Source organism: Helianthus annuus, chromosome 8, assembly GCF_002127325.2.
Source record: "Helianthus annuus cultivar XRQ/B chromosome 8, HanXRQr2.0-SUNRISE, whole genome shotgun sequence".
Lineage (NCBI taxonomy): Eukaryota > Viridiplantae > Streptophyta > Magnoliopsida > Asterales > Asteraceae > Helianthus > Helianthus annuus.
In genome coordinates, this window is record NC_035440.2 from 121871801 (window position 1) to 121884478 (window position 12678).

Here is a 12678-nt window from a genome sequence, read left to right on the forward strand (position 1 = left end):
CCCCGTCACACCTTACACCCTAAATGGAAATTGATCAAATATTGCGTACGAAAGTCCCCCAATATATAAGAAGAAATTGATTATCTCATGTTTGGGAAGTCTTGTTCACAAAATAAACTCATATGGTTAGTATTTTTATAAAAGAATGATCACTAATTTGTGAGAGAATATAACTTATGTTAGATTTATACCCTTTTCACATATATGAAATTTTTTAAGATTGAAAAATGTGTTGTCTACATTTCTTCTCTCTATTCTCATATTAAAAATTCTTCTTAAAAGATCTCTCCATTATATAAATTTAAACTATAAACCCTAAAAAGTTAAACTCTAAAACTTAAATCTTAAAGCGAACCCCAAAATATATTTAATCAGGGTTCGACATGTCGATTCCAACGCCGTCAAAATATGTTTTGCCATCGAAATTCGTTTCACCTGGTTTGCTATGTTTTTAGCTTAAGGTCGATGTGTGCCAAATTTACCTAGCATAAGAAAGACCAAGAACTTCAACGACGACTTTCAAAAAGAGAAGCATTAAGAATGATAATTGCTCTTTGATCAACCAGTAACAAGGATGATAATAAGAATTTGAAACATCTTTACCATCTTTTGCAATGTTCAAAGGCGGCATTTGAAGAACCATCCACATGACATATTATATTTTGATAGGTTAAGAGAGGTACCATATGATTTTTCCATCGTGACTGGAAGATGATAAACTGAAAGTAATCACAATCCAAACCGTAGCCATGGGTTTTTTTTTCAAAAATATTAAATCCAACTAAATAAAAATTAAAGATTTTTTTTTTCTAATTGGTTTTCTTTCTTTTTGATTGTACTAGTAGGTAACCCGCGCGTTGCGGCGGGACTAAAAATTGAATCAAATTGTATCCATGTTTTAGGATGTAAAATTCATCCCAATTTTTTTATTTAATCGATATATCAGATAAAGAATAATTGTGACGTGGATCGTTTTACACACGACAAAATGACAACTCAAAAACCAACTGAATGTTCGTAAAGTAAAAAAAAAAAAGAGAAAAGATCACATGCATTTATGGTAAATGATGATACCGAAGCAATAAACATGAGGGTTCCTCTTGATTTATTTCTGTTTCCGACCTTGCAAATTTTAGAACCAGTATCATGATGTCCATCCATCCATCACTAAGAACAACCACAAGTATCCTAAATGTCACAAATTTGAAAATGAGTAAATTTGATATTATAACTTTTTGTTAGACATGTATATGATAAGTATTGAAGGGTATCATGGAATTGTCCCATAGTTATCGCTTATGTTGTGATTCACCTGCAGTACTAACTCTTAGTTACTGGAAACCATACATAACAAATGTTCATGCTTATGAATTTATATCTTATTAATGTATAACTCAAACCTACAACCAACATACTGACACAGCCAGAACACATTATCTACATTCAAATCATTGACATACAATTTGACAGTCAAATCGATTTGGCATTATGCTACAATTCAAAACTATTAAAAAATTCAATCCAAATCCCAAATAATGGTAGTTCTGACAGGCATATTAAGTGTTCTAGATAGTTTAATGACCTAGCATCGGTCCCAAAAAAACTCACTATTTGAACTCAATAACTGAGATTGAATCATTAAATCTCTACTTTCTCAAGCCAACCCCCTAATTTGCACTGTTCTAAGACTACATTTCACAAATTCACATCATTCGGTACCGGCACCGGTATTTGAGGGTAAAAACTGGTAAACACCGGTACCGAAAACGTCGAAAGTCGGTACCGAATCGGTACAAAAAATGTACCCGATTCGGTAAATGGCCCGCTTATGTATGAATGAATGATTAAAATGTGAACTTTTACGACTTGATGAAAAGGTCATTTTCTATAAAATTTATAGAAGTTACGAAATCAAGGAACTTTAAGTTATAAAAGTTAAAGGGAGTTACCCGTACGGCCATACCTATAACCTGTCACAACTCATTTGAGTCGCCCAACTTTCAATTCAACCCACCCTGTTTTGATCTGTTACCCAACTCATTTGAGTCGCCCAGCTTGCCACCTCTTATAAATTATTATTGAAAGCATACTCACTCTTACATTATATATGCATATATGTAAAGGCTATCGAAACTGACCATCTTGATTACGCAAACGAGAAGCACCATGTCCAACAGCACCCAGGCGAAGAACTATTATTACAGCAGGATTAATGAGAGCATGTTGGCTCTTTCGTATCTGGAAATAAAGAGCTTTATTGTTGCAAGTTTTAGTATTAAATACTAAAATCAACCCCAAAAAAGACAAAGACAATAGAGACTACAAACCTCATCTATATAACCAAAATGAATAAGCACATACAAAATGAAAAGAAGATACGTGCTCAATGGAATCAATGCTTAAATAGAGCTAACGTAGATTAGCAATAGTGATATGCTAACTTTCTTAGTTGTGTCTCATTTACAACGAAGATTATGATAGAAAACAACAAGATAGAACACAATTCCAATCCGAACTAAAAAGCTTTTGAGCAGAGTTGTCAATGGGCTGTTGTGGTTTGGTGTGTTGGGTACTTTGGTAACTGGTCAAACGGGTCAGGTCAGGTTCGAATTGACCTTTTATTAACTTTTTTTTCATATTACAGAAATGATTAATTTGCCAACGATGACTACAGAAACTTTCTAGAAAAAATACATAAGAGCTCTTATGCATTTTGATGGTGGACTTTTGACCAGTCTCCATTTTACCATAATGCATATAACTTAAAGTATAGCCCAAATCAACACGTTTAGAATTGCCACCTCACATCTAAGAAATAAAAAACAACTATACCAAACACCACCTATATATAATATAAAACATGGAGCCATTTATTTTATTTCTATAATTCTAGTGTACAAAGAAACCTATTGAAAGCTAGTTATGCAGAAAAGAGGTTTTAACATATCTTATGCTCACACAAAGAAACACCCCCCTAATATTTAAAACTCATATAAAGAGGATAAAGAAATTACCAGAGCATAAAAATGGGGTCACCTACAAAATCAATTGGGAACCCATAGTCAAACTATACCAATTTTTTTTTAATTTTAATAAAAATGATTATCAAATGATTGAAGATACCTTGGTAGTATTTTTGGCACCCATAGGAAACAACGATATCAGCTCCTTAAACCACCACAGAGAGAACGGTTTGGCAAAAATCCAAAACCGACAACCTTCCTCCTACGTACATCCATCAGCATGAGTGCAATAGATTAAGCAAAAATAACATGACATGCCACGAATATTACAATCTCATCTCTTTTTGAACAAACGGTAAGTATGACAATATATATACATATACACACAATCTCTCCCAATTTTCGATTTCCTCTTCAATCTCTCCCACTTTTCTATTCTGGTAAAATCTCAATACAGTATCTTAGATTAGGATACAAAATGCAAGATATTGTTATTGAAAAAGTAATATACTATACTAAGTTACTAACATTCTAAATTCAAGAATTTACACATAATTAAAATTGAAAAACAATACAATACATCGTCTTAAAATACAACTTATAAGATTGGAGATTTGATATGGGGGTGTTTGGATGTGCATTCAAAGGTAATATAGTACTCAAGAATTAGATGATCAATAACTATAACTTGAAATAGTAAATTATATAACTGCACTTGTATCAGTAAGACTTTGCCGATTAAACTTTACCAGAAAATGAACAATTGCGGTGATGGCGGCTTAGAGATGTTTTTCGGTGGTGCCGTCGGAACAAAATCAAGTCGCCGAAAGTCACCAGAAACAGAAAGGTGGCCGGAGCCCTCACTCTGTCGGAAATCAACAAACTTAATCACAGAATACCAATTAGAGCATCAAATTACAAAGAAAAAAAAAAAAAAAAAAAAAAAAAAAAAAAAAAAAAAAACCATACCTAACCCTCCTCCATTTGCATCTTTTTTACCCCTAATATTAAACCTAGATATCTATTTACAAACAAATAAAACACATGGTATCAATTTTAAATATAAGTAATATCATAATAAAAGGGGGTTTTACATATTACCTCCATTAATAGAACCCTGTGAACATCTTGATGAAGCAAACACTTACTGCAATATAGTTGATAAACACACTTAACCTTATAAATTGAGTAACTGATAACTGATTTAACAAAACCAACACAAATATGAGCTTGTAAAAGAAACCAAAAATAAACAGATCATGTGATGAAAAGACAAGGTATTAAAAACATATTCAATAAAAATTAGGGTTTAAAACCAAGCGTGGTGACGAAAGACTACTCTGTCTGTCGCTGATGTTGTCGTGGTGGTGGCTATGCCGCTGTAGACCGGTCGTTGGAACCACCGACCGGATCCCTCATATTCTCTCTTTCTGCATCTGTAGCTCCATCAACTCTCTTTTTTTCTCTAATATGTATAGGTATTATACAGTAGAGGGGGCGATGGAAACCGCCGGAAGGCAAGACGCTTCAATTGCAATTGAAGACTCAAGGCATGTGATAGGGTTTTTTTTGGGATAAAGAAAGAGGCCGGTGTGTTAGAGGGGAGAGAGGCAATAATGGAAGGAAATGGTAAAAAGTTTGGGATTTTAACTGACTTTTTACATGCCATCTTAAAATTATGCTATAAATTACCAATTATGTCCATAGGAGATGTATTATATAGTTATATAGATATATAGATAAGGTAGATGGGCTGCATTATTCAAGGATTGCTTTGGTCTTGCATTGGCTTTATTGGGCTGCATATGAAGTCCATCTTTTATGTTAATCAGCTTGGCTTCTAGGTCTTTGTCCTGTTTCTTTCATGTGGCTTCTCAAGAAAGGACGTTGCAATTCTTGCATTTATCCTCTCCTTCAATATGATTGAAGATTGTGATTGCTAATCTACAAGGTATGCTGGTTTATCTTAAAAAAAAAAAAAAAATTTAATAATTTGGGCAATTGGGCTACTGTTTCTATAAAAAAAAAAAAAAAAAAAAAAAATCTACAACGTATCATTGGAAAATTCCATTTTGGTCACAATTTATAGCTCATACCTTGTTGCTTATTCACTCTTTCAAATGTTAAGAATGCTTCTGCTATCATCTTTGCTAAAGAATCACACCTAGGTGTGAATTCTTATACTAAATCTCAAGCTAGTGCCTTCCATTCAAGATTTTAAGATCCTAATAAGAAAAAAATCAAACAGAAATCAACCTTTGAAATGCACTCACTGCAATCTTACTGACCACCCTATGAGAAATGTTTTAAAATAAAAGGCTACCTTCCTAAGTATGTATATATAAAAAAATCCAATCTTCAAAGAGCTCAAGCTTCTAGCGATAAAGCTAACACCTTTAAAGTTACCAATTCTTCATCTCAGCCATTCACTTCTCATCAGATGATAAGGATTATATCCTTAATCTCTGATAGTCAACATGTCAGGTAACTTTAATACATCTAGATTGAATGATAGGTTAAACCAAGCTTTCTATTCCAACAGTAACTATGACTTGAATGGCTCACATATGTGGATAATCAATTCTAGAGCCGTCCTGACAAGTTGGTGTAGTGTTTAGTCACATAATTTTTCTCCTTGAGGTCTCAAGTTCAACTTCCACTAGCATCATTTTGAAGGACATTGGTGGTGCCAATGAAGTTTCGCCAGTTCGAAACCGAGCCGAACCGGGTTTTACCGCAGTGGGCCATTGGGCGGCGGGTTTTCCCCGGAACTGGTGGTTTGGTGGCTCGGGTATGCATCCAACTCTGACCGTTATGGAGGAGAGGATGCATTTGCTCGATTGAGGACATCCCAGGATGCTTATCCAGTGATTTAGTTGGCCGTTAAAAAAATCAATTCTAGAGCCAATCAACACATGGTTAAAAGGGGAATTAAACATAATTAACACTTTAGACGTCTCTGATTTAAACCTATCTGTTTGTTATTCAAATGGAACTATAGCTCAAATAAAGAAAAATTGTTTTTGCATATTCCCATCAAAAATCTTTTTAATTGTATATTTATCTGAGCCTAAACTAAAATTGCATATTTCATCTTCATTAACTAATAAAATTATAAATTTATCTATTTTAACTTATTTTATTAATATTAAATTATATGATGACTATTTTACCCTTATTTTTTTTACTAATCTTTAAAAAATTGCTTATGTACCCATTTTTGTACTAGTTATTGTGTCTTTTTCAATTCTTTTTTTTTTCTTTGAATTTGTTAAGTTTCGCTAGTTAGTTTTGTTTCTTGCATATTTACCAAGTCCTTTTTTCATTCTTTTTCCGTCAAGCATTTGGCTAGAGTGTTGGTGACCGAGCCATAATCTCCCATGTTAGTGTTGACGATTGATTATCCACCACATCTACATTATCATCTTCCATATCAAATCAATTAACAATCTGCAACACATCAAAATCATCCAGCGACACAAAAAAAGAAACTTAAAACAAAACAATCAACAATGAATACAAAACAAATATATATATATATATATATATATATATATATATATATATATATATATATAGTTATAGTGACAGTGTAAAATACAATATTTGAGCGTACACTGTGACATTACGCGTGTTGTAAAATTCAAAACCCTAATCACGCATGTTGAAAAACCATAATCATGCATGTTATACTTAGGTAATTAAGCATTTTATAATTATGTCATGAAGCATGTTATGGTTTTCAATATGCTTGATAATGTCTTTTTCACATGCGTGATTAGGGTTTTGAGTTTTACAACGTGCGTAATTTCACAATGTACGCTCGTACGTTAAGGAATATTGTATGTTAACCGGACTCTAATTGAGAAACTTGAGAAGTATTCTGAACCACACATTTTCTTTAAGCAAAAAGGCATAAAAAATATGAAAAAAAATATTTTTTTTGGAAAAATCGGAGCTTTTACTATCAGTTTTTTTTTAATTTTTATACACATGTGTATATTTTCAATCTTGTAACTATACATATGTGTAAATTGTCAGTCTTTTAATTATGCATATATGTATATACGTGTTTAAAATTGAAAAATAAGTATTATACATCTACGTTTGAGGTGAATGATTTAGTTTTAACTTTAGGGTTTAGGGTTTATCATTAGTATTTCGGGTTTAGCATTAGTATTTAGGGTTTAACATTAGGGGATAGTTTTAGTATTTAGCATTAATATTTAGGGCTTAGCTTTAGGGTTTCGTTTTAGTGTTTAGCATTAGTATTTAGGGCTTAGCTTTAGGGTTTCATTTTAGTGTTTAGCATTAGTATTAAGGGTTTAGCATTAACGTTTAGCTTTAGGGTTTAGTTTTTAGGTTTTAGCATAGGGTTTAGCATTAGAGTTTAGATTTAGGGTTTAATGTTTAGAGATTTTGGTTATTGTTCAACGAGCCAGTCCCAATGCCGCTAGAATGAGCTCAATCTGCATTCGTTTGACCCGATATTACGTACATCCGGGAGCACATGGCGTATCAAGACGAGGAGGGGGAGGAGGAAGGCAATGACATGGATTCGGATTAGGCAATGGTGGTGGTGGGCGACGGATCTACCCTTCAGGTTATCTCTCTTTAACCCTTGAACAATTTCGTACTTTTCGGGCTGCGTCCCGATGGACAATTTGCTTCTCTAGACAATTTACTTTCTTGCATTTTCTTTCTTTTCGTGTGTTGGTGGTTGAACAAGTAAACGCTCGCAATTTATGAACGTTTGTTATTTTGTGTTGGATTATTGTATTGTGGTAGGATTATAGCTCCCAGATACCTTAGGAGGCTTGGACACACTAAACATAGTGGTCCCAAGCCCAGAAAAAAAGAAGGCAAGAACGAAACCCAAATTCTTTACTGTCACAGACATTTACCACGGGGCAGTGCCCACCAGGCACGCCCCGTGTCCACCATACTGTAAGTTTTCTATTCAATCTTGTTACTGGCGCTTTGGCCACGGGGCCGTGTCCACCTGGCACGCCCTTGTGCCCAGTGACCAGTAACCTAAAAAATTGTTATTTTTACCCACTTTCTAATTTAATCCAAACAAATCCTAATTGGGACACATTGAGTACAATGTGTAATTTAAGTGTGGGGGGGATGTTAAAACCTTGAATATTTTGTCCTATAAACAAATCTTACACAATACTTGCCTTGGAGAACCGCTAATCACCTCAAACTTTTTTTTGTTAAATTATTTATTTATTTTTTTTTACTTATTTTGGTTTAGTTGGGAAAAATAAGTTCTAAAAGTTATGTTTTTACTAATTTACAACTGGCAGCATCGTGATAAAAAGAACCAATTAAGAAATTATAAAAACGGGCATAACAAATCTTTGTAAAATTTGATTATATGTATATCTTTACACTATACCCTTTTTCCCACAAAAAGTGAGTTTTAAGCCTTTACCGAGCATACAAATACATACATATACTAATTGCTCAATTTTTATTTTCTTGTGTGAATAGCCCGTTTGGTTCTTACAAATCTAGAACTTGCCAAAAACAATACGTTCCCAATTCTTACCGACATAAATCCAAGTAAGTAAATGATGGAGACATTAGGACTATACCCACTTTTCATTCTAAACCTTTGTTTTTCTTTTCACCCCTTACCAAAAACATCCCCTTAGTTAAACCTCTTTGAGACTTAACCCTTTCGTTTCTAAACCCGCAAAAATATAAACTTTTGCAAAAACAACCACCCACGTCCACAATTTTTTTTATTTACACCCTTTATTTTGTAAAAAGTTCGGTTATAAAAGTTACAAGTATGGCCTAGTTTCAACGTTGGTTAAAAGAACCGACATTCTAAGCCACAAAGCAATAAAAAACCGACACTTTTTACGTTTTCCACCAATTTACCTAAAGAAAAAAACTACCCTAGCCAAAACCTAACCTTTTAAAAGCCATCTTGATATTTGAGAGGATTAAACGTCAAAAAGAAGGAGGTTTGATTGTTTGTCAAGCCTATAGTAGGAGTAAGTCCACACCGGGTACGAGCGTTTTTGTCACACCCCTAAATTTCCACGTATTACCGGTGGGCCCGGTGGGGAGTATCGTGACGTAGTTGATATCATCATAGTCAAACAACACAATTTAAATGCACAGCGGAAGCAAAAGATAGATTTTATTTCAACCAAATAAAAGTGTAATATTAAGTATCACATCATGGTCGAATAATATCCACAGGCGGATCAAAAATAAAGAGGAAACTTGTTCAACAGACTTAAATGCATCCAAGCTTGCGAGACTCTTATTGATGCTAAGGAGAGGCCAGCCTATTACGAGTAGTACCTGCACTTAGTCTTTTTGGGAAAATACGTCAGTTTACACTGGTAAATACAATTTAACTGACTCATTTTGAAAAGGTTTAAAATTGATTTGAATGCACATGGCACAAAAGATTTTTATAACTTGGGATAATTATTTGAATATAAACTTGTAAAAGAATTACATATTTCTTATACGTTCAGTAGCCCGGGTTTACACCGGGTTAGAGATCAATAGACACACCACATGATATAGTCCCGCAGCGGTTAATCCCGAAACCGATGCTAAGGATATCCGGGACATGGTCATTAACCCCCCAAAGGTTTTAAGCAAACAAAACAATTTTAACGGGTCATTTCAATGATTTAGCCTTCATTTGATTAAAGATTCAATGCCCAACCAAGCGGTATTTTATATACCGTACCCCAAGCCCGCATAGGGAAAATAAGTTAAAAGTATTTACCTTTGCAAGTAATAATCACAATAAGCAAGTGCACGTAGCTTTTACCGGGTCTCCTATTCTGGAACGAAGGTTTATAGTAACCTATTAGATTTCTAACGGGTCTTTAATTTAGCCTAAGCTTAGACCGGTTAGTTATAAAGGAAGTTACGGTTCAAACGCATGACAAAGCGAAGACCGCTTTAGAATGTGATTTTGAACCGACAAGCTTGTATGCTTGTTTACTATGGGTATCTTATACACATTCTGGATTTGAGACAAAAATGATATGGTTTGACCCGTTTCAGCTAATATATGCAAACTAGTTACATAAGCCAATCAGAACGCGCAAAGTGCGTAACGAGTAACCATATGAATCATATACAACTTTCCTAAGTTAATATGCCTTAAAAATGTTGTGACATCAGTAAGATATCTTCTATTATGCCCAAAGTGATTTTAAACACAAACTATGCCTCGTAAGGGCATTTTGGTCATTTAAAAGGTTATAAAAGAGTTTAATTAGCAATCTGAGTTACATGTCTGATTTATTCAGTAAATATACTTAATTTATCAAGTTATAACAGTAGGGTATCATCTATATGTGAAATTTATTAATTATAACTGAACTATGCATCGTAGGGGCATTTTGGTAATTTCACATAAGCCTAAAAGGTCAAAACTGGAAATCTGAGTTTAAAACTTTTGCTTACTGCTAAAGTATAAAAATTTACTGAATATATTAGTAGGCATTAATCCTTATATGTTTAAAATAGTTTTGATCCATACTATGCGTTAAAAACGCTTAAAAGGCGATTTAGAGCCATTTCCGGGTTTTCAAAGGAAAGCTGATATTTTAATAATTCCAGAAAGCTCAAAATAATTTATTTATCATATTAGATCAGTAGAAAAAGGTTTGGTATCAAAAGGATTTGTAAAACTCATTTTATAGCCCGAAAGGGTAAAACCGGCAATAACCGAAATAAGCTTAGACCTCTAAGTTATGCTCAGCCTAAAAATAAATAAAAATCTCTAAAAATCCTAAAATATTATTTAATATCAGTAGGTATAAAGTTTGGTATCAAAAATTGGGTTTAGTTATGCTATATGCTAATTATGTCATTTAATTCACAAAAAGCTTTCTAATTACGCTAATGAGCATAACTCCTAATATAGACCTCAAACTGATGTCAAATTTTAGGTACAAGTTTATAAATCAGTAACTAAGGCGTCTACTCTTTTACTTTATCAAATATCACATTTTTAGGTGAAAAGGGCATAATAGTCAACATTTAAGCATTTAACGGAAACATGCATGTGAATCGGATAACTATTGAACCAAGTTGTATAATCTCAGAGAGATATACTTATATGAAACCTGGTCCTAAATAAGCTCTAAGGCATTTCTAAACTATACTCAAATGGGTCAGAACTGAAAGTCAAAGCAGAAGTCAAACTATGCGACTTTCGGTTCCAAACCGAGCCTAACTGAAAATTGTCGGGGTGAACATGTTCTTACATTAGTTACCAAGTTATATTAATGATAAAACAGGTTGCATAGCTTCTACATTGCTAATTATGCATTTATTTGAAATTAAGGTTTCTGTTGACTTTTTAAGATCAAGTTTGACCCGACAATTGACCTAGTTAGAGTGGGAATCAGAGGGTACCCTTTTAAGGTTTGTTACCCACATAATTACCTACTCATAGGTATTATTAATTCGAGATTTGACTGGGTAATTATTGATTAATCTCGAAGTCAAACCTTAATTACGACGGTTTGACTTTTAGCTAATTAACTAAGCTAAACTGAATTAAGAAGGGTTAAGGACACTTACAAGAGTCCTAATTATGATTATGGAGCCTAAGAGAAGTTGGTTGCTGACCAGAGAGCTCCAGAAACTAGCTTGAAGTGAGTTTGAATGAATGTGAAAAATGGTTGCAACTTCACTTCTTTATATAGGAACCCCAAATGCACAAGATCATGCCAAGCCACTCTACTGATGTTATGTGTTGGGATTGAACCCTATCAGAGGAACAGATAATTAAAGCCAAAACTGGATCAGAGCAGTGGATCCAGAATAAGCAGATGATTACATACAAATCTCTCCCCTTGAAAGTGATTTCAACAACTGCTGACCTCCTATCTGCTGATCTTGCAAAATACTGACCTACAACTGCTGCTCAAGTAAAGACCTAATGAAAGACTAAAGCCCTGCTGATTCAATCTACTGCTTTGAGTCAAGCTCTGCTGATCCGGACAAGTGCTGCTGGGTTCACAGCAGTGGAAGGTTGCAGCAGCTGATCAATAGTCTGTTTTGTAATATAATGTAATAGCAGTAGTTAACATAGCAGTGTTTCTATAGATCAGAGGTTAGAGTTTGTTAGGAGGTTAGATGTCACTTTCATGGTGACGTCAGCTACGATGCTCAGTAGTTTGCAAGTGCCTATAAATAGATCAGTACTTTGTACTGTTCTATTAGCTCTTTTGCATCATCGTCTTCTTTGCACGAACAAACAACTGAGCTCTGGCTGAGGGGGAGTTTGCATTCATTCATCAATCATTGTAATCGTTATTGAAATAAATTCAATCTTCCGATTCATTGTGTAAAGATGTTTGATCAAAGTATTACTCTCGTTTGATTGTATGCAAAGTTTGTTTTCATCATAATTCCGCTGCACGCTCATCCATTTTCATTTTAATTACAAACACAAAATACAATCAGAATCAATCTCAGATCCAACAATTGGTATCAGAGCTTGGACAGTCAAATTTGATTTAACAATCATTTTGACGTAAAAAGTTCAGCTCATAACAGTTGATACTGATCGTTTGTTCGTTTGTTGAAAAACAGAGCAAGGATTAATCACCATTAAAGTTGATTTCTCAGTGTCTGTAAAACAACAAGAATGACGTCACAATCTCAGGATGATAAAAACAACATCGGCTCGCTTTTTAAACCACCAATGCTA

The 12678-nt window shown here is 34.0% G+C and overlaps 1 long non-coding RNA gene across 5 annotated transcripts; it reads right to left on the bottom strand.

Moving 5' to 3' along the window:
* Positions 1–875: 875 nt before the first annotated feature.
* Positions 876–4663, bottom strand: LOC110873731. Of its 5 annotated transcripts, none has more exons than XR_002555361.2 (8): positions 4303–4663; positions 4065–4110; positions 3933–3984; positions 3713–3828; positions 3124–3225; positions 3015–3036; positions 2139–2238; positions 876–1188 (listed from the first exon to the last, which is right to left on the bottom strand). It is a non-coding gene; the product is annotated as an uncharacterized LOC110873731 (long non-coding RNA). The 5 variants fall into 5 exon arrangements; XR_002555364.2 differs by having other exon boundaries at positions 3713–3846; XR_002555362.2 differs by having other exon boundaries at positions 4065–4162.
* Positions 4664–12678: the final 8015 nt, after the last annotated feature.